Raw genomic sequence first — 20,755 nt, forward strand, 5'->3', positions numbered from 1 at the left:
GATCAACTATGCAAAAATATGGGTGATTTCTAGGAAATTTCACTGGTGCCGTTCTTAATTTTCTAACATTTAATAATAATCTGACATTTTAAGATGTGGGGGAAGGGGGGGGGATCAAGATAAAAGGACGATCTATCATATTCTTGCGTGTATGGCCAACAAACAGATATTTCCTACATCGGTTAGCTGGGTTTATGCGGTACGCAAATGAGTCACTCTCTTATCTTATCTTCTCTTGAGGGATGACCGTAATCTTGGTTGAAGCTTAAGACAATAAACCATATAGTACGTGACCTACAGTATACTTCAAAAGAATCATGCTAGTAATAATTTTCATCTACTATCTGAGTTACCCAGACGCGGGTGGCGTGCATAACTATTGCAATGAGTGCATTTGGTTCCGGATAAAATTGTTTTTCAAGGTAGGAACTTCATCTGTGCTATGTCCGAACGTTCACGTTGACACGCTGCCTTTATTCTTTGAAAAAGGGTGACCTAGCCCATTTGCTAGTATTTCTTATTATTATTACTATAGTAGATCCCAGTAGCATCGTATTGGTAAATAAGGAAATGACCAGATTCTAGCTGATGATTTTCAACTTGTAAACAGTCTCAAGAAAAAATTCCTTTCTGAATGGTCTACGCAATCTCCATGTTATATCGATACCTTTAAAGGAGTTAGAGTTTTCTAATGCCGATGCCTCCAATAGAAGGCTTGCATTCGTCGTCTCAATTCATTTTATTGTCTATTTTAGCAAATCAGAGTAGTTTTTAAAAAACTAATTAATAATAGTTCAAGTACAAAGCGATCCTTCTACCTCGTAAATGTTCCCTAGAGTTGATTGCGTTTTTGACTTTCAACGAACTCATTAAGGAATAAGTAGTTTTTTTTTTCCAAAAATAGCTTCTAAATAGAAGGTTTATAGTGATCGGTCACTACAACTCGTGGTCATTGCTTGGTTTGAAAAGCTTTCAGTTGGCTAATTGCACGTTTGAATAAATTATGAGGATAGGACGAGGAGTATCCTGTATGGGCTCTCGGTGAGGACGTTGTCCCCCGTCTTCCCTTTTTTTGTATCAGATTTTGTACGGAAACGAAAAAGGTGATAGTAGCATTTGTCGTATGGTTCGAAAGCTCATGATTCATGGATGCGGACCAATGATAAAATAATCAAACGAATTATTATTATAATTATAAGCTATCTAAGAGGGAACAGCGAAATTACATTGTTTACGAACAGTAATTATATTCATCAGGCCTTAATAACCTAATAGATTACCTTATTTTGGTTAGTGAAATCCCTGGTTATCTCTGTGAGGAATTTCAAATTTACCTTTTCTAGGATAGTAATCACCTCGATGCCCAAGCTACCTCGAAGCCGGCTGATTTAAACTATTTCTGTTTGCTCATTTCGTAGGTAAAGCTAATTATGAATGTATAGGTATGGTACTTTTGCTCAATTGGTATCCATAAAAACCATAGAATCCAGTGGTGGAAAGTTGAATGGGCTCATACGTAATGGAGAACGCCTCAAATGTTATAGCCATCGAAAATATCTTTTGCCCTAGCACACGCTCTGCGAAAGTCTGATCTGACTTTACAGTTACGATTCAGTAAAAATAGAAACATGGTATCTGAGGTTACTATATACTTCACAAAACGGAGTAAATCATGGCAGTAGCTAGTATCATGACATCCTTTTCTATATAGATATATAGGTTCGTACCTGAGTCTTTATGCACCTACGAATAATCCTTTTAGTTAATTAGGAAGGATTTCAACTCAATGAAACCGCATTTTTAAGTAGGCGCTAGAGCTAAAAGTCATAACGATTGTAGTGCTGGCAATGGGAAGAGGATGAAAAAAAGTTCCACATAGACTATCATTTGTGTATCCAAATATGATGACTGTTTAATCTACAGCGAAACGTGTTAATTAGAAATGTTTCATTGAATATAGCAGTGAGATAAATAAGGCACTTTCGCCATTGAACGAGCTTTGTCTCAAGCTTCGGTCGCTGTCGTCGACCCCCACGTTAAGTTTCATGGAAAAATTGGCTGTTGATGTTATCCCTTGTTTCGGTTACACTTTATAACACAGTTCGTTCATCACGTTCAACTGGAAACTAACTTACCCGAGTCGAACAAAGACACTTGTTTAATTAGGTAGACACACTTTGACTATCTACGTAAGCTCCCATAGAATAGCGTAATGCGTTGTAAAACATTTGAATTAAAGGAGACCGTTCCACACTAGTTCGACGTCACAAACTGTGAGAACTTCAGGGGCATCTGCGAACAGGGAATGGTAAGTGGTTAGAGAATAACCGCTCGCTCCTTTTTTTGCGAGTGGCGCGCCAAGCACCCAGGGGTCCACAGCCCAGCGGGGTTGCCGTCTACTATTGGAGAGGAGGCTCACGGTGGGCCTGGGGTAGCAGCTGTACATATCGCCGCTCAGCCGGTACGATCGTTGACGATGGCAACAATAAAGTCTACCATTGAAGACTTGTACTATCTCATATGAGAAAGGCCTGTATACATATTGAGGTTCAATAATACCACTAGAGGTTTCTACAAAGCAAATTAACGGGAACCGCGAAATTGATTATTTGGACGACAATGACTGTTCTCCTGCGTAACAGAAATATACGAAGTTTAAATATAGAACAAAAATTAATTTTTACCTCGGATAGTGTTATTTCTTGGCGATTTAAGTCCTAACAAGCTGTTAGCTGTTCTAGTCTATTGGTATAGGATCACACAAACTGCCTATAACTAGACGAAGACTAGAATTTCTTGTAAAATTAGAAATAGTCGTGATTCACTCTGGTCAATAGGAAGCGTGTTACAGATTGTCAACCCGCGCTTGCGCAAGCGTGCAACGATCATTCATTCATCATATATAGGCCAGATTGATGAGGCTCTAATACTTACAAGGTTATCTAGTCTTAGATGCTCGTTTTGATATCGCTGAGAATTCCCACCATAGAATATACAATAAATTGATTATTTACCATAGTTGTAAATACCTATACGGCTCTAATTACGGAAAGGGTTTGCTCTCCTTTGGCAAACTTACATGATAAGCACGTACACGGCGTGGCACGTAATTGGATCATGATTTTTTTCGCTCATATTACTCGGATCTACATCTTCTTTTCGACGACATGCCTTTACAGGTTTATTCATTTCGACCCTCGGCAAGATATTTATCTGAGAGACATTTGAAGCGAAAGGGGATCGCAAAGATCAATGGAATTTTACAATGTAACCTTAGTACAATCTTGTCAACCCAATATGATTAATTAGCCCAGTTTGTCGTTCGAGACAGAAACAGTTGTCAACTTGCCAGTCACGATTCCTGCGAATATTACGTCACCTGTGTCCCAGTCAATAGTGAAACGATCCGTTAAAAAAAAAGTGCTAATACTGTGAATTCTTCGGGGACATAGATGTATATCCCGATAGTGCTTCTTCTTCTTCAATAATCATGATTATCCTTTTATCATTTTTACCCTGACTACGACACTAGCGTCCCATACTCGATCTGCTAGACAGCTCAAACAAAACTTACAAGCCCAATTAAACAGTGTGTCTAACTATCAAGTTACTAACAGCCATTCTGGTAAAAGCTCTCGAATAACTTTTGCTTAGTGGGTGTGGCTTCGCTGACTAGATAACGGTCACGGACCGCACGAAACGTAGCATAGAAGCCGTAATTCTGTTCCGGGGTTGAACTTTGCGAATTGCCACAGTGAATTGAATCAGAGTCGAAAACACCGAAAGAAGGCGTTTTTGCCGTATGAAACGGTGACCTGGTTTGTCGGGCTGGACAGAAATATATGAATTACAGCCGACGAGGTCTGTGCACATTGGGGCGGAACGCTCAAATAGTCCTTCAGACAGGGGCAATATCGGTGTCGGCGGCAACAGTAATATTTCTCTGAAGTCCACTCGGAGCGAACCAGACAAAGAGTTGATATTGTTGCCGTTCCGCGCAATTAAGCAGTTCGTGTTATAATAATCTGCCCCTTGTAATTCTTAGCTAGAGCAAACTGAAACAGGATCCCAGGATTGTTTCATACTGCGAGAAGTTGCTACTTTGAATACTTTAGGAAACTACAAATATCAACATGTATTTCTCGTAATCGCTAATACCGTTCATAGCGTCTCTAATCAAATTTATTGCAGGACTTTCGTTGAAGTTCTAAACTTCATACAAACAGTCACACACATACACAAATATTAATAGTCGATAGCTTCGATAAAGGTTGATGATAAACATCGTTTTATTAATCTAATACGTTAAGGCTAACATCGATGCGACTTATGAAAAATATTGGTAGACGCAAAGGTATATGATTGTTATGTCTAGCGCTTATTGGTAAGAAATTCTAATACTCCGAACTAGTTTTATTCAACGCACTAATCTCTTGGACCGGATCATTGAGTCTTCGCCATGAACACTGAATGCTGCCCCCGAAACCCGGTCACAGTCTCAATCGTACGATCGTAATTACGCTATAATATAATGCTTAATCTTAGTTTATTCGGTCCGCGCATTTCTATTCTAACTCTTTTAATCGGTCGGTTCTATTATTTAGCGGCTGGGATTGGTCAGTCGGCTAAATCACCTAAGTTATTAGTAAAAATCTACGATAATGTTTCTTTTTTGTCGTTGTCGCTACTGCAGTTGCATGTGTTAATTTTATGGGTAATGATCATAGTAATGGAAGGCGTTACTCGATTGCATAGCTTCTGTAGCCGTTCGGTTGTGGAACGATAATGAGCGTCGCGGACGCTGCCGACGCGCCAATGTTTTTATCCACTTTCTTCTGCCGATATGAATATTAAGGGTGTTCGTGGCTTGTCCTATCCGTCTATACGAATATCTCGATATAGCTAAAGGTTGATAGGGTTACGCGTTCGATAGTACGATCAATAGGATAGGCGGTGGACGTACGATTTCCAAGGCCGGACCTGAACACCAATGAACATACGAACACCAGCGGTTACAGAAGCGCCACCAACAACAACGTCAAATGACCAATCATGTAGTTCCGTACGAGCAACTAGCGCTCTCCGTGGACGTAAGTTTCGCGCGCCAATTTTCAACCGCTATACAGCGTCCACATTACGATAATACAAAGCATACTTTTATAGTTCAGCCAGATCATAATTTAGATTTGTAAATATGCGTTCGTAAGCTTCGCTAAGATTTTGTTCGTTTCTTCCCTTTGATACCGAGTGTTTTAATTTTTGTTTTAAGTAAAAACAAAGCTTATAAACTAACCACGTTCAATATTTACAACAAGCAACAATGTCTAACAATCATTCTCACCGCACATATAGAATAGATATTGTAATGTTTTCTGCAGAACAGTTTATCACTTTTTCTATGCGAAACACAATTTCGTTTTCTTTATTAGCGCGTATAACACAAACTACATTATTAGATTCAAGGATCACGTCGTTACTTTTATTATTAATATGATTCTTATTATTGTTACTATTACCATACTGTGCTGTTTATAGAGGGTTAATTCAATGGAGGCCTAGCAAAAGCGGTTTCGGCTGCTACATGTTATTTACCGTATGTGAATGGCTGATTTCAACGTAATATTTACCTGTTTAACTAACGCAAACTGGTGAGTTTTCTTTTGATTCATAAATATAGCAGCCGATGTACGAGCGTGCGTTCTATAACTGTCATAAACAGCATTATGGGCAGCACGAGATTTTCTCTATGAAAACTGGACATAGACTTTCCTCTGAATTTCATATTAGGCTAATGTAAGTCTGAAATGTATTTCCTTTAGTAACCGGTCATTCAACCCAAAACGAGGAGGAGGAGGAAGAGGAAGAGGAGGAGGAAGAAGAAGAAGAAGAAGAAGAAGAAGAGGAGGAGGAGGAGGAGGAGGAGGCAAACCCCACTTCCATCAAGTGATATTCTGACAGAAGCAAGTCGAAATCAGAATATTCTAAACAATATAGAATTTGCCTCTATGGACCGACGACAGCTCCACCTAAATAATTTAGGTATTTTTAAAAGAACTGATCGCAGATAGACCACTAACCAGTGGCCCGAAATTCGGATATTGTACGCATAGACAAGTTGCGTGTGTAGGAATCAACCAAGAATAGTTGCTACGTAATGGTGTACATACGTTTTGTGTTAGCGTACAACGGTGTTAGCGTTCGTCGTCAAGATATACAGTTTACCATTGTGCTAAAATAGCAACCCTTTATAAAATAGGACTTTGTTTGGCTTGTGCCCGACTAGGGGTTGGGGAATGCCATAATCTGCTGTAAACATAAACACTTTGTTATGATATTTCTTTTTTCAAAAACTATCTGCGGCAGTTTCCGTGCTTCACTGACAGTAAAAACAAGGCCGTCGAATCGTACTGAGGAATATGTTAACGAAATGTTTACATCGGGTCAAATTATAGTTGTCTTGTTGACAGTTATTTGGAATAGAAATACTCTGGGCATATGATTATAGTCGCTGGTACTGCCATGCTACTTCTAAAATTATGACAAGATGTATTTCCTATACTATGTTCAAGTTTGTCGTTAAGCTCTAGACACCCAAAGATCGGCTCTATTGAACAAATCATTCATTAGTGATATCTCTATTGGTCCTTTTAAAATAGTGCATCCTATTTATACCTTTTTTATACATGTACATATTACGTTGAAAAAAGCTTTTTTAATTCCACTATTCCGCTATTGTCAATTTCACAGCCATAACACTCTTTAGGCTTTAACATGACGAGAGGTTTGCATGTTGATCGAAAGCCCTGACCTTCTCACACCAAACCATTCCAAAATTAAGCAGGACCAGCTCTCATATAGTGGTTATCAATGAAATTTCAGTGCAGTTAGCTACCCTTTCTTGGTTAAACACGTTGTATACATAAATCAAATGAACAGCATCATAGTGAACAAATAGAGCCCTTTAAACCACAAGTCTTCATGAATTGATAGAACTCATTTGTTACTCTTTTCACAATCGACCGTTCCGAGGTCATTTGAAAGGGAACTCGCTTTGCGTCTAGATAGGACAAACTTTCCGACCGAAATGGGTCCATCGCGGAGGATCTAAAAATTAGCATTAGAGAATAGTAACAAGCAGCTGAATGATAATAGTTCTAGTCTGACGCTAATTTCGAACTGATGGGGCCGTTATTTTTTTTTTACTGAGGTAGTAATTTCGACGACTTCTAAAATAGAACTAAGATGAAGTTTGGCAAGCATAAAATCTATGCCGCTATTCGAAGTTGTGACGGTAACAAAAGTTGCAGCATCCCTCGCGAATATCCTCTGAAATCTCATAAAAGTAGTGCGCCAATAGAAACGAAGACTTCAGTTTCATCTGATACATTGCATACATATAAGTACTAAAGTTTGCTACTATATAGTGATGCTCTGCGCCTTATCCAAGATAAGACGATGATGAGTGATTATATATCTACCAAAAATAAATTGTGCTTCATGTTTAAACTACCATCAATGAATCTAAGTCCACATAACGTCTTCCCACAACTGACGTGCTATGAACAAATGTGTCGCAATCGCATATTTGGCATAAACATAAAAAAGGGTCAATGTTGACGCGTTTACCATAACGCCACATAGTCGAAGGCATCTCTCATCAATAGATTCGCCGTTTTCCTAATCGAGAAATGTTCTGTTTTTGCGTACCCACCGTTTGCAGCCCACTTGAGAGAACCTCTTGGGTTACGCAATACGCAAAAAGCCAACTATCCCCATGAACGCTTCCTGTCACAGGTAACTTTAGAGAAGGTGACTAACAGAGGATCAGCAATAAGTAACTAGGTTAACTTTGCATTTCTGCTACGTTGTAGTTCATAAAATTCGTACAAACATGACAGGAGCGAGATCCAACACGCGGCTAATGTTCATACCGTTATAATGTAGTGCAATAGATGTTAGTTGGCTGTTCTGTCTAACACACAGGAAGCGTCATAAGCATCCAAAGATGTTTAATTTATCTACAATTGTGTTTTCGAGAAGAAATTGCTGTCAATTACGGCGCGTAGACACGCCGCTACCTCGTTGCATACGTAAATGTTCAGGGCTGTATATCTTATCGTAATATGGTATAATGCTTATAATGTTAGATCTCACTAATGGTACGTTCAGTTTCTGTTGTGTAGCGCATATAAAATAGGACAGAACACCTATCACAGGACCCCATACATTTAATGTGTTTACATCCATGATCTGTCGATGTGCACATGTTCCCTAAGCGAAATGTGCATTACAGAGCTTTTTTTCTGAAGAGCCGGTATGTGGCTGTTGAAATATATATGCAACTTACCTGCGCCTAACAAAAAAACCTTAATTTATAACAGCGTACATACACAACTAGGCTTAAAGTATTTCTTCTAATTGTCCAACGTTCTATATATTCCAGTTGTATCTCTGCGTTTGTGGAACAAATATTATGGTTAGCTCTACATTTGCCGGCTTCTAGTGAGCACGATCTTTTTATCAATCCTGCATGGAACAGCGATATACTTGATCCAACAAATCCTGGTATGTCCTTATAATCTCCCTTCATTATCGATAAGGCCGGGTTTATAAAAACATTGAATGAAGATTTTTATTTTCAATATAGACTTACGACTAATGGTATATATTTGAAACTGAGGAGATCTGAACCGTTTGTTTCAGATCTCCTCAGTTTTCGCCGTCTCTCCATAGTTTCCAGCTGCCAATGATTTGCCAGGGCCCATCTCACTGCCACCTACAATGGCAACGTTAGAACCGCTTTTCAGAAACACTGCTGTCGGTCATTCCTATACGCTTCTTGCGACCTTCGGCCTAACTGGAAACATGATTAACCTGACCGCCCCCATGTCTTACGAGGTATGTTTCATCTATTTATTTTGATTAGCTATATTCCATTTATTTGTCAAAAGCATTGATATCATGCTCTATAAATATTGATTGTACCTACAGTTTAGTTATACGCACATGTTTGGCGTTTGTTGTTTGTTGCTCACGCTTCAGAGCTCGCTGTACGCGTGGTATAGCTTCTGATTCAAGTATCGCAGGCTATGAAAATTAAACTGAAGTACGACCAGCTTCCGATTGAAGCTTAAAACTTCTACCGCACACATTCAAGATGGCGTACTCTGTTACAATCGGTAATTTTCGGGGTGTCTTTTGGTCTCAAATATGTATCGTTGCCCTTAGATAGTTCTCGACATAAAGATATTATAGGCTTTTCGGAGCCTGACACCGCGGAAAACGAATGCATCAACAGGTAATTGTGCTTGATGAGGTATTTGACAACGTAGGTTTTTGGTAAATTAGATCGATGTGGTCTACGCACCCTATACATGCACCCTACTTGATGGGGGTTCCGCTATTCACTATTCGCTATTAATTTATCCCCCAGTCATGTAGCTAACCTTGCTCCACTGTAAAATACACACAAGTGATATAATGTTTGATTGAGAATTTTCCCCGTTTGTTGCAGGTCTCTTGTCTAATATAACCGCGCCACTCGTAACATGTTTGCATAAGCCTATATATTTCCTCTTCCAAGTTGTTACAAATGACTAAATGGATTTCATTATTTGATAGATTAAAAAAAAAAAAAAAAATGGTAAAATGTAGAATCGCAATTGTTTAAACACAACCATTTCAATTTCAGATGTAGCGCAGAGGGAAAGCGTTACGGAAACAAATGTTATTAAGGCATTCTTCTGATTACTGTCATAGAGCTTGTCGTCATCGGTACGGTACCCATTATGACCGCCTATTCCCTGATGACCACCAGCCGAACGGCTGAGTCGGAAGTTCGTCGTGTGTTTTGTCAATTCGACAGATGTTGCTGAGAATGATGACAAAGCAGGCCATGCCTCGAGCCGCATAGGTCCTTCCTGATATTCGCAAAAGGGCACCTTGAAGGGATCACATTGTTGTGGAATAGCGGAGTCCTGAACAGATAATCACCATTTTAGATGTAATTGAGTCGAACTGGTTTAAATTGAACGATGTTTCTACAATCCCAAATATTATTTTTTTAAAATTTATTATTTATATTCATTTATTTAATTATATGAATTTATTAAATGTCGTTTCTTTTTTACAGTAAACAGGCCAGTCTAAAATGTATTTGAATGCGGGTATCGAGTACTTGATTAAAGAAACGAGGAGTTGTGACAAACGGCCGAGCTAGTGCTCGATGTTTCTTTTCATGTATTTGAGATATTCCGTTAGAAAACACGCAGAATGTGTCTTCTTCGGTCACTCCTACCTGTCCTATACAGCATCGTTTTTTATAATACTATTTCCTTACTTAAGCTGTAAACGTGAATTGTATCTAAGCAGTTTCACATTCGAAGGTCATTGGACCTTAAATGTGAGCAAAAACAATGTAAACTATGCTATTCCCATGTTTTTTTTTTGACGTTTCGCCATAGTAGTCATAGTTAGTACTTAAGTGGATATTTTATTTAAAAAAAAATGAACCAAAGTTTTTGTAGATATGCTACGTTGCTTACCGCTACACGATACGCGATAATCCGTAACACTGAAATATTAATATTCAACAAGATAGTATTCCATTCCGGCGATAAAGTATAAGCACCTCGGTAATTACAGACCTGCGAGAGTCTGCTGGACGCGCCGTTAACGTATACATAACTTCTAAAAGGAAATCACATATATATATATATATATATATATAAAACTACTGAGCGTGATGTCTGTATGTGCAGTTGAAACAAACAACAAACCCGTACATTCTGCTCTCTTAAGATGAAAATTCTATTATTTAACTGCCCAGCACACTATTAGCAGTCTAGATAGAAGTAACTGGCCGATTCATGTCAACGTAATCTAACCTCACGTAGTAGCATCCGTATTCCGACCCATTTAACGTAGCTTCATGTATATATGAACTTCATGAATATTTGAACTATTTTTTTTGTTTCATACGCTCATTGTTAACTAACCAGCACGAATTTATTTCACTATGACCTTAAGGCGGTAATATAGCGTTTTTCTAGATGACTAAGCAGCCGCTACAGCGTCGACCGTCTCACGTATGTTCATAATAACGATAAAAATGTCGTTAAGTTTCTTTCGGATGAGTGATCGGAACTTGCGTCCGTTTGCGTTTGATTTTTTACTCCATTTTAGATTTTCTACCCACAGATAATTGTCTGCAATTTTACCACTTGACAAATCAAAGTTAATCTTGCAGACTCAAGACAGAGATGTCATTCTGCAAAGTAGAACGTGAAAAGATTAATTCGATATCGTAAATACTGAAATCGTAAGCCTGTCCGTATGTTTCTGGCAGCGCTCTTTAACGGAACAGTGTTTGATATAAAACAATGTGCGACTGATAAAATCTATGTTGAAATCTAGAAGACAGTTAATTTTGTAAAGCTGAACTTATCCTTCACACTTCGTATCGCGTGGTTCAGTGTCAATTTGCGAAGGAATCCGCTTTCTTTCTTGACAGAAGCAGGCACCGAATGACGCTAGTGTTGAGCTACATAGTAATGCTGTCAAAAATCCTCGTTATAGTTCGATAACGATAACGAATCTACGAATTTAGAAAACGCACATTTAGAAGACGTACGTTTGATTGGGCAGAACAACTGGATAGTTTCGATGCTATGCAGGAAACAGCCCTGCGGTGCAACGGCACTTAGAGGGACGTAAAAATTAAGGCGCTAATTTTGCTTAACACAGTGGTTTCCTCTAGTCGTTTCGAAGTTGTGCCTCGCCACAACGTGAGAGCTGCCCAGACTCTGCTTATTTTTTTGGCCTGTTTAACTCGAGAAAACTGCACGAACGCTCCAAAACAAACATGTATTATGTGTTTAGGCTTGCGAAGGTAGTGCATATATAGAGGTTAACTGATCTACGGTTTGTACCCATGTAGCACGTAATAAAGGCCTTCTCAAGCTCTTGACGAGCATTGAAACTGTCGTCGTAGCGGAACGTCTTACCGGCAAATAACCAAAGGTCTTATTTGAGGGTTTGCTGTTCACAATTGACTGGCGTAAAGATGAGGGCGGCTTTAAAGGTGCCTCCTGTATAGCCATAGCGCAAAATGTGATTTACAAAGAAGAACGATGCTCAATGAAGAATAACGTACTTTATCGGTGGTCAGAACTCACAATAAAGGTATAATTTATGTACTATCACATTGTCAAATAAGTATGCACGGCTGGCAAATGATGAGTCCGTCCCCTGTGCTGGTAGTTCGAGTATCTTTTGTTTATCAATGGTGGAAGCGCAATATTTCGACTAAATAGAAACAATAATGAAGCCTTCTGGGTGGACTTTTTTGTTTTTATTCTGGTACAAAAAAACAAAGTACACGTAACTGACCATTAGACATTGGACGGATACAATAATTTGAAGTAATTCGCTCTTTTATAATGCGACTTCGCTGTTTATTACCCAACATGAGTTTTTTTCTCGCGTAGTGGACAAATATTTACAAGTTTTTGATCTTAGATAGGGAAGGGCCAGCAGGACTAACATTTTGTTTTTTCAAGGTTGTGATACGCTTGAAAAATACAAGAATTAGCACCACAGATGCATGAACCATTGCACTATGAGTAATAGGAACAATGGTAAGATTTTAAAATAACACCAAGTGTAGGCTACCAATACATATTAGGTACTACTGACCAGTTGTTTTTTATAAGCGCTAGGGAAAATCATATTCGAAATATGCTAGCTAATTTGGAAGTTTGGAAGACTGTGGATTTTGCTTTCTGAGCCAAGGACGATGATATTATGGGTAACGCCGGCGTCACACAAGTTCCTACGTCGAAAAGTAAGGACTACGATTCATCTGAACAAGATTAACTAGTGGAAAACTAAGGTGTCGGTACAAACGAACCTATGGATCCGTGAGTAAGAAGAACGTCTATCAAACGCCGAAAGAATAAACATATTGAACCAGTGATGCTGATGCTGTATTATTTGAAAAAAAAAACGACATTTGAGCTCAAATGAATTATCAGTGCAAAATAACGCTGTACTAGATACAGTCAGTAAAGATTTAGTTGCTGGCCATATATGAGAGATTTTTGAAAAGTAAAATTGTGATACCTTTCAGATTTTGTGGTTTCATAAATTGATAGTTAGGCTGTTAGGCTCGAATACATATTGTCTTGTTGTTCATACAAATAATGTAATCGTATGCCGTTTTGAACACGATAATACGTGAGAGAGCCATTTCCAAAGCCAAGTTCAACATAAGTCAATAAATAAATGATGATCCAAACGTGTCTTACAGGAGCGGGCACAAGTTTTTTAGGTAGCATCGGCATAGTCATCGAAAAGTAATCATCAGCTTATAAATCCAATCGTGAACACTAAAAATGATTGGACTCGTCTCCTGTTTATACTAGAGGGGACGCTGTTGAACTAAAGAAAAAGTGTGGTAAACCAAAATCAATCGGGTTGACACATCTGTCTATTAAGGCCATTCACCAAAGGCTAAGCTCGTCGTGAGTTCGAAATCTAGTATCTTTTTTGAGTACTTTTTGGATGCTAGAAATTGTTTGATGATAAAACGGGTAGAGGAAAAGTTAGTTTTTACTTTTTTTTTTTTCAAAGAAAACACGGTCTAAAACTAGAAGTGCCAGCCAAAGAAAAGTTTTTACATCCAGAGTTATTTAATCTTAATTCGATTACGTTATTCAATATTTCGTCAATTTTGTTCAAGCAGACTTTAGTGCATTTATTGACATAATCGTCTAAGATAAAAATTTGCCTGTGGACACCTTTTTTTCCTCGTCACGGCGGCAGCACGATGCTTGCCAAAAGAAATAGAACAAATATATGAAATACTGTAAACGATATGTCTGCATATACAATACAATAGGAGACGATCTATAGTAATCTGACTAGCAGATTTTCTCCGTATTGTTTTACGCTAGAAAACAAGTCCGTCCGTATTCAGTCTGCAAAACTTGTCGGCGTCAGAGCTGACTCTTTATTTTATGCTGATACTTCGACGGATGAAATACTGTGCCATATTCGTGACTGGCTCATAAAAAGCCCACTGAAGACGAACCCATTCAAAGGGGGTATTAGATCGATTAGAAATACTAAGTAGTAAGATCGATGAGTACGCTTGTGTATCTTACCAGAAGACCTGAGAAAGAATGAATACATTGGCAAGCCCAAATAGCGACAATATCGAGACGAAAACCGCATGCTAAAGGAGCGTTCACAGAATATCGGTTAACCGCATCTCAGGTAAGGAAAGGTGAAAACAATATCTATGCTGTTCAAAGAGAACAAACATAATAGCTCGCTTATTTCCAGGCATTTATTAATAATAGAATATTTTTGTTGTGGCTAACATGAATCGACGTTTAAGGCCAATGCCACCTCGACCTCAAGGTTTTTTGACGGCCTATCCGGACAGTGAAAACAACGTCACACGCAAAACGTCTCCTTTTTTAGGAAGTAGTTTTATTTGATTTCCATAACATTCGAACATCTGCGCTACACATCGTAGGGACGTTCCATCAGCTAAGGCTGACGTATGTAAATAGAGCTAAACAACGACGCCCTGATCTACGGATTAGCAACAGAGCTACGGTAAACTGACTAAGAGAGCTTCCGGTTCAGTACCATGAAGAGTGCGCGGATGGCTTTCGTGTATTCATAGTACTGTATCTGCCGTCTAGCGAACCGTCTCTCTGCTCAGCCTCATCGTTCCGCGTTGTTTATTACCCGGCTTATCGTATTGCTGCAAGTCTGCGTAGCGTCATCACAAATATACGGAAAGGTGCAGGCCAGCAACAATTACTCAGTTCTGAAGCAGGTCTCACGATGCCTTTCTAACAAAGGACGCAATGATCCTGCGACGAACCCCAGTGTCGTCCAGTCGCCAGCTCTTTGTGCCATTGTAACGTACGAGTACGCAATGGTGAAACGGCGTAAAGCAGGAATAATGCCCTGCCCTTAATATAATCACGCTCGTCTTTGGCATATTCTCAACCCACAAACTGATCATCAGTCCTACTGTTGTTTGTTGTTATTATTATTATCATGTAATTTTAATGAATATGGTACTGTGTTACGGTCAGTGAGCGCTTTTCAAGGTATAGTTGATATAATAACTTCACGTTGAATTTTCTTGCTCGCCCAAAGCTGAAAGATGTGTATGCTATATACCAATGTTACTGTTCCCAGTCGTTAATGTTCACAGCTTTTCAACAGTTCGAACTGCAAACGCTTGCCTTTTTTTTTTTTTCATTATTCTTAATGTAGAATTAAAAACGTATTCAGCAAAGCTTTCACGAAGATCCTTGTGGTCGTAGTCATCTGAAGCAGAAGTCTTAATTAAAATGCTTTCATTATATGACCGCGATAAAAACAAGAATATTCGTCTCAAAAGGTCTCTTCGATGGTGATGACTCTCATCAAAGGGTTTCTTCGATGGTGATGATAATGCTTTGCTATATACAAACATATTTGTTTGACGAATGTCTACCCAGGCGCCGGCTTACCACAGTGAGCATTTCGTGTTTGATAAAATTTACCCTTTTCTTCTTTGTTCGTTCACTACCGGTACTAACGGCACTTTTGCGTACCTTTTGGTAGAGTTTTTCCATGTTGAATTATATAGAAGCACTTCTCCGTTGGACTTCGAGAGTTAATTTGGTCAAGTCCAAATTAACCTTACGAGATGAAACATTTGCCTTCGAATCGAGTAGAAGTCAGGCGTTCTAACGCTGGCAAGATTCATATCCCTCGGTGATCTCGGCCCACTAGGAAATGCCCGTATCGATATTCGAAACATAAACAAAAGAAACGCTCACCAAAGTTGCAAAAACATTAATTGGCTTTTAAGTGTTTCAAGGTTACCTCACGATCTAGATTGATTTATGGAAAATAACAGTGAATAGCAGAACGTCGACGACCGCTAATCGCCGGTAGCTGAAGTAGATCGCTAAGCTAGCAATTGATTTCTCTACCGTACTGTGACAAGGCAGGGCGATGTACGCTTTTGAGTGCGCACCGAAAACGTGGTGCTGTCTTCGTCAGTTTTTGTTTTAACTGCTATTTAAGTATTCATTACTGTAAATCCATACATGGAATTGATTAAACCTAAAGATGCGTAGTCTGATGGTAGTACACGTTATGTGAACAGTGAAGGATATAATTGACGGTACAGAATACAGTAAAGTATATTTTTATTATACTTTTCATAGATACAATTTTTCAATTATTGCAATAGATTTTTATTTTCGTTCATCAAAGTGTTGAGTATTCGTTGACAAAATTGATTTTTTTTTTATATATACAACTCTGAAACACTCCTCTTTCCCAAGTCATTATCGTTGCAGGAAACTTCTAATTTTCAAAAAAAAAAAAGGTAATTTCATTATTTTCTAGTTTACAGGTGGTTATACTAGTCCATTATGGAATACTGAAAACGAACATATTTCTGATCATGCAAAATATGTTCTCGCCGTAACGAAAACGTGGTCCAGACAAATCTTTGATCAAGCTCAGACATCTGCGATACTGACAATTTACGTTTATTCAAGTCAGCCTATGATACAAGCTATGTGGCCGTTTCTCCCTCAGTTTCACGGTTTGTGAGATCTTGTGCTGATTTTGATGGTTGGATCTGAAACTGGTTACGAACGGCCACCTCATGAAACAGCTGGCAAATTTACACAAACCCATCTCCATGAGACTGAGGTCACAATGCAATTCTTCGTTGATATGGCGTGATTCGTACTTGTTTATTTCTAGCGTAGGCTGAGTAGAAAGTGCTCGGCCATATGGTTTGACGCTGATAGGTAACAAACGACTTGTTTCTTACTGAACACGAACGACTGCGACGACAGGGTTAACAGGTTGTATCTCCTCCGTTCGATTTGACTATAAGCCTTCTTTTCCGATATATCCACGTCATAGCATTTCTGTTAACAATGCATGATTAATTGGATGCTACCATTCACGACTGTCATTTAGCTGCTGTGACTAGTGGCCCTATCGGATTCATGAATGGCGCCTACCTGCGTACGTCTGAACACATTACACACCGAGGCCTACGGCTTTTTCCGTCCTGTCAATAAATATACGATTTATACAGATGGAGGAGCTTGTGAAAATAGAAATTGATTGGTTTAGCCCTCACAACATTGTTACAATTGTTGCAACAATAACAATTCTCTGCTGTCTCGTATCATGTCAGAAGAGTAAGACAGCGAAAGCCCGCACAGGTGTTTCATTGCTTCAGCTTTTCACAATAATTCCTCTAGTTTGTTCAAATATGATTATAATTCGATATTTTCGATACAACCCAACAAGCCATTCTATGATCATCTATGAACTTACAAACGCATTACGTTATAAAATAAAAAAAAACTTACTTTTATTACGAAAAATTTCTCAGTATAAGCCCGCATCAATTTTCATGTGTCGCTAGCAGATTCGAACCAGGATCGATTTAGCAGCCTCCGCCACTGCCTCGTATTTCGTTAGGTGCACAACTGGATATAAAACAGTAATTACGATCTTTACACACACACATATAGATATCCTTTTATATTTAGTGAACCTGGCATGGATAAACGAGTCTGTTCGAAATTTGCTGAACCAAATTAAATTTATTTATATAATTTCGTCTAGGTAAAACGTGCGTTTGTCCTTCATAGTTAGCGTCGATTCGTGTTCCATAAGGTATTTCGATCATATCACTTCGACCTGTTCGCCGAATCTACACGTTCATATGGATAAAATTATGAAAATTATTAAATGTATAATATTTACGGCTAGAAACTGTCCTCCTATGGCCTTAATGCCTGATTGCGTTTAGCCTATTGATAGAGTCAGATGTTCTTCCACCTTCAAACAGCGATAATTTCAAGTCCATTGATTTCCGGCAACTTTTTTCTCTTAACCCGGCGCAATGCTTTTTTGGTGTTGTTATTATTCCTGGCCTTTATATTTCTATATCGGCCAATTATCGATTGTGGATAAAGTCTGAAGATGGGTTATGTTGTCTTGCCATACAGCTGGAAAAAAGGCAAGGCTTGTCATTGCGATATTGATAAACTAAGGGATCTTACTATTAGTTGCTATACTACACTGGTTCTGGGGAAACGGAACAAGAGGAGTCGTTCTGTTGACGAACATGGAACAATTTATTCCCTATTTATAGAGCTACGACGTGGTGTTCACTATTATTTTCACTCCTCGTCGATCTTTCTTTTTTTATCTCGTAGGTATATCGTTACTATGGAAAGTAGTCGTGAGGACGAGCTAACGACCGATCCAAATGGTAAGCTTTGTGACGATAGGATCGTCCTTCATATATGAGTTGCCGTTTCAAATAAATCCATCATACATCGCTTAAGCAGACGGATATCGGATATTCGGCCATTATACAGTCTGCCCTGGACATAGGGTCTGGAGGTGTCTAGTATTGTACGTGATCATTTACTTAATTTTCCAATTAGTACAGTCCTGTCTTTATCTCTGTTTTATTATTTCGAGGTTCGATAGCGTATATATTTCCAAAGTAGTATTTCTAGGGATACCTTTGAAAAACCCTAGGGTATGGTTCCAAGGTGCTTTTATCAATAAAGAAAGCTTTTTTAGAAATTCTGCTGGGTATTATTCTCCTTATAATTTAAGAGAGATTGTTTTGGCTACTCTGATGGGACCGGATTGAGACCTGGAGCGTTCAGCTCAGGCCAAATTTTCAGTGCTCATTTTATGCAGTGCCAAATTATATCGGGTTGGTAAAACTTCGAAAGATGTTATACGCTAAATATAGGAAACGGAAACGTATCGCGAACACCTGTGGCAGGCTAATACTTTTGTGAATCATGTGACCATCATCAGAGATGTTTGCCAAATGTGTGGAAAAAATCCTTGATACACGCTAAGGTCGCTGCGATTTTAGAGGAAGGCATCGATCACTGGACAGCTAGATCCACCATATACTCAGCCAAATAGGCTCCTGGTTATATCTTATTTCTGAAACCATACTGCACGTAATAGGACAAGGAATCTAAAACGTTTAGTCTAAGTAAAGTTAGCAGAGTGGCATTGCGCAAAGCTGTTACCCTCACAATAAAAAATCCCCCCCCCCCCTCCCTCGTTTCATCTATCTAAAATGGAGTTCTGCAAGGAGACCTTCTGACGGTGTAAGGAAAAAGCCATCCTCGGGTATTCTGCCGATGCTGTTACCTATGTGGCTTGGACAACCCTGAACGCTCCTTTCTGTACCAAAGGGTTGTGACAAGAACATGGGCTACCGTTTGCCTCAGCGTAAGGCCATGAATTTTACACGAAACCAGTTTAGTCGTATCAGCAGCTTGTTCAAAAATTACTCTGTATGTATATAATTTAGAGATAGCATTCATCCGTTACAATGGTGATATGGCTTGCAAAACAATGCTTGGAAGTGCAGATGGTTTTCAGAAAAACAATCAATATTATAGTTCTCTAAACGTATTTACGTATAAAATCGTATCACTAGGTAACAAATGGCAAAATCACCCATTTCTAAATATACAGTCTGAAAGTTATTATTAATGCACTATAAAATGTAAACCTTGGCATCTTTTGAAAATGGCCGCTGGGCTCGTGTTTATTAAATAAAACAATAGACAAGATCGCATTGCGCCATTGTTTCGATCACATCGAGAATGCTTGATTTCTGGGGGGAAGCGAGGGAGGCGGTAGAGTACTTTGCTTATAGACAAAGTGCTATATGCATGCATGCATCCATTACGAGACTACCTGACAGGAAAAATTTTTCCAAACCATAGAAGGCGTCTACGGCCGAATTCACTTATCTTGTGACACGACTTCTAATGGTAAAAAAGGTTACCTAACTGTTGGCTTTATGATTATGCTTGTTTGAATGGTTGTACCTTAGCGATTCTAACCGAAACATCATTCCATAAGCACTAAGATCATTTTTGTCGCTTAATAAAGTTCTAGCAATCATAGAAAAACTTAAACCAAAGTTATTTTGGGGATATTTTTTCCACCGAACATCGCATCAAATACATTTGAGTATAGGCTGTCTGTATATTCATTGAGATCAACAATTTCGTTTAAAGGGCTTTCTTCTTTTAGGGCTCTGTAACTTACCTTATGGATTAACCCGAGCTATCTGAATCAAGAAGAAAAGAAACTAAGTTGGAACATTGTGGGCTACATATAAGAAGAACTGAAGAAAAAAGAAAAAAAGAAAGCAAGCTTTACCTTGAAGGACAATTTTTTTTTAAATTAATAAACTAACATACTCTGGCCCTACTGTGACACCATTTCCCACGTGCATCTACTATCTAGAAACACTTATCTAAAACGCACATTTGGAACATAACAGTTTTTTATAACAGTTTATAGAGAGAACGAATGGGTACCATGGAACAATTGCGTCGGTTCTTTACATACGATCATTCAATGCATGGAGTTAACAATGACAAGTACCAGCGCAATAAAAGCACTATCAAATGGAATACTAGGCGCGATTAGCTGCGATAACAAATAAATTGATTCAAAAATCAGTCTGCTGTCATCCGGCGACCCTGACGAGGCGGCGACCGAATGATTTCGGTCTGCGATAGGCAAATCCTTGATCAACAAGCTTATTTACGCTTATACTGTTCATGTTTTTTTTTTCTAATCAATGCAAGACCATCATGCATACTCGTATTTAAAGACGAGCTAGCTCCTGCGTTTCAATTCG

The 20,755-nt window shown here is 38.7% G+C and overlaps 1 protein-coding gene and 1 long non-coding RNA gene across 4 annotated transcripts in view; one reads left to right on the plus strand and one right to left on the minus strand.

Moving 5' to 3' along the window:
* The window catches only part of LOC111242925 (putative fatty acyl-CoA reductase CG5065), a 36,710-nt gene that overhangs the window by 12,245 nt on the left and 3,710 nt on the right, over positions 1-20,755 (minus strand). For 2 of the 3 annotated variants that reach the window (XM_022787871.2, XM_022787870.2), the window contains exon 1: positions 2,136-2,264. The exons of the other annotated variant lie outside the window; for it this stretch is intronic. The gene's annotated coding sequence lies outside the window, so the exon portion shown is untranslated. Of the gene's footprint in view, positions 1-2,135; positions 2,265-20,755 lie in introns of those variants that run through there. 3 annotated transcript variants of the gene reach the window in all.
* Positions 8,099-10,257, plus strand: LOC111252864 (uncharacterized). The gene is made up of 4 exons (XR_002674383.2): positions 8,099-8,565; positions 8,704-8,898; positions 9,043-9,179; positions 9,692-10,257. It is a non-coding gene; the product is annotated as an uncharacterized LOC111252864 (long non-coding RNA).

Source organism: Varroa destructor, unplaced genomic scaffold (genome assembly GCF_002443255.2).
Source record: "Varroa destructor unplaced genomic scaffold, Vdes_3.0 BEIS01000001.1, whole genome shotgun sequence".
NCBI classification, from domain to species: domain Eukaryota; kingdom Metazoa; phylum Arthropoda; class Arachnida; order Mesostigmata; family Varroidae; genus Varroa; species Varroa destructor.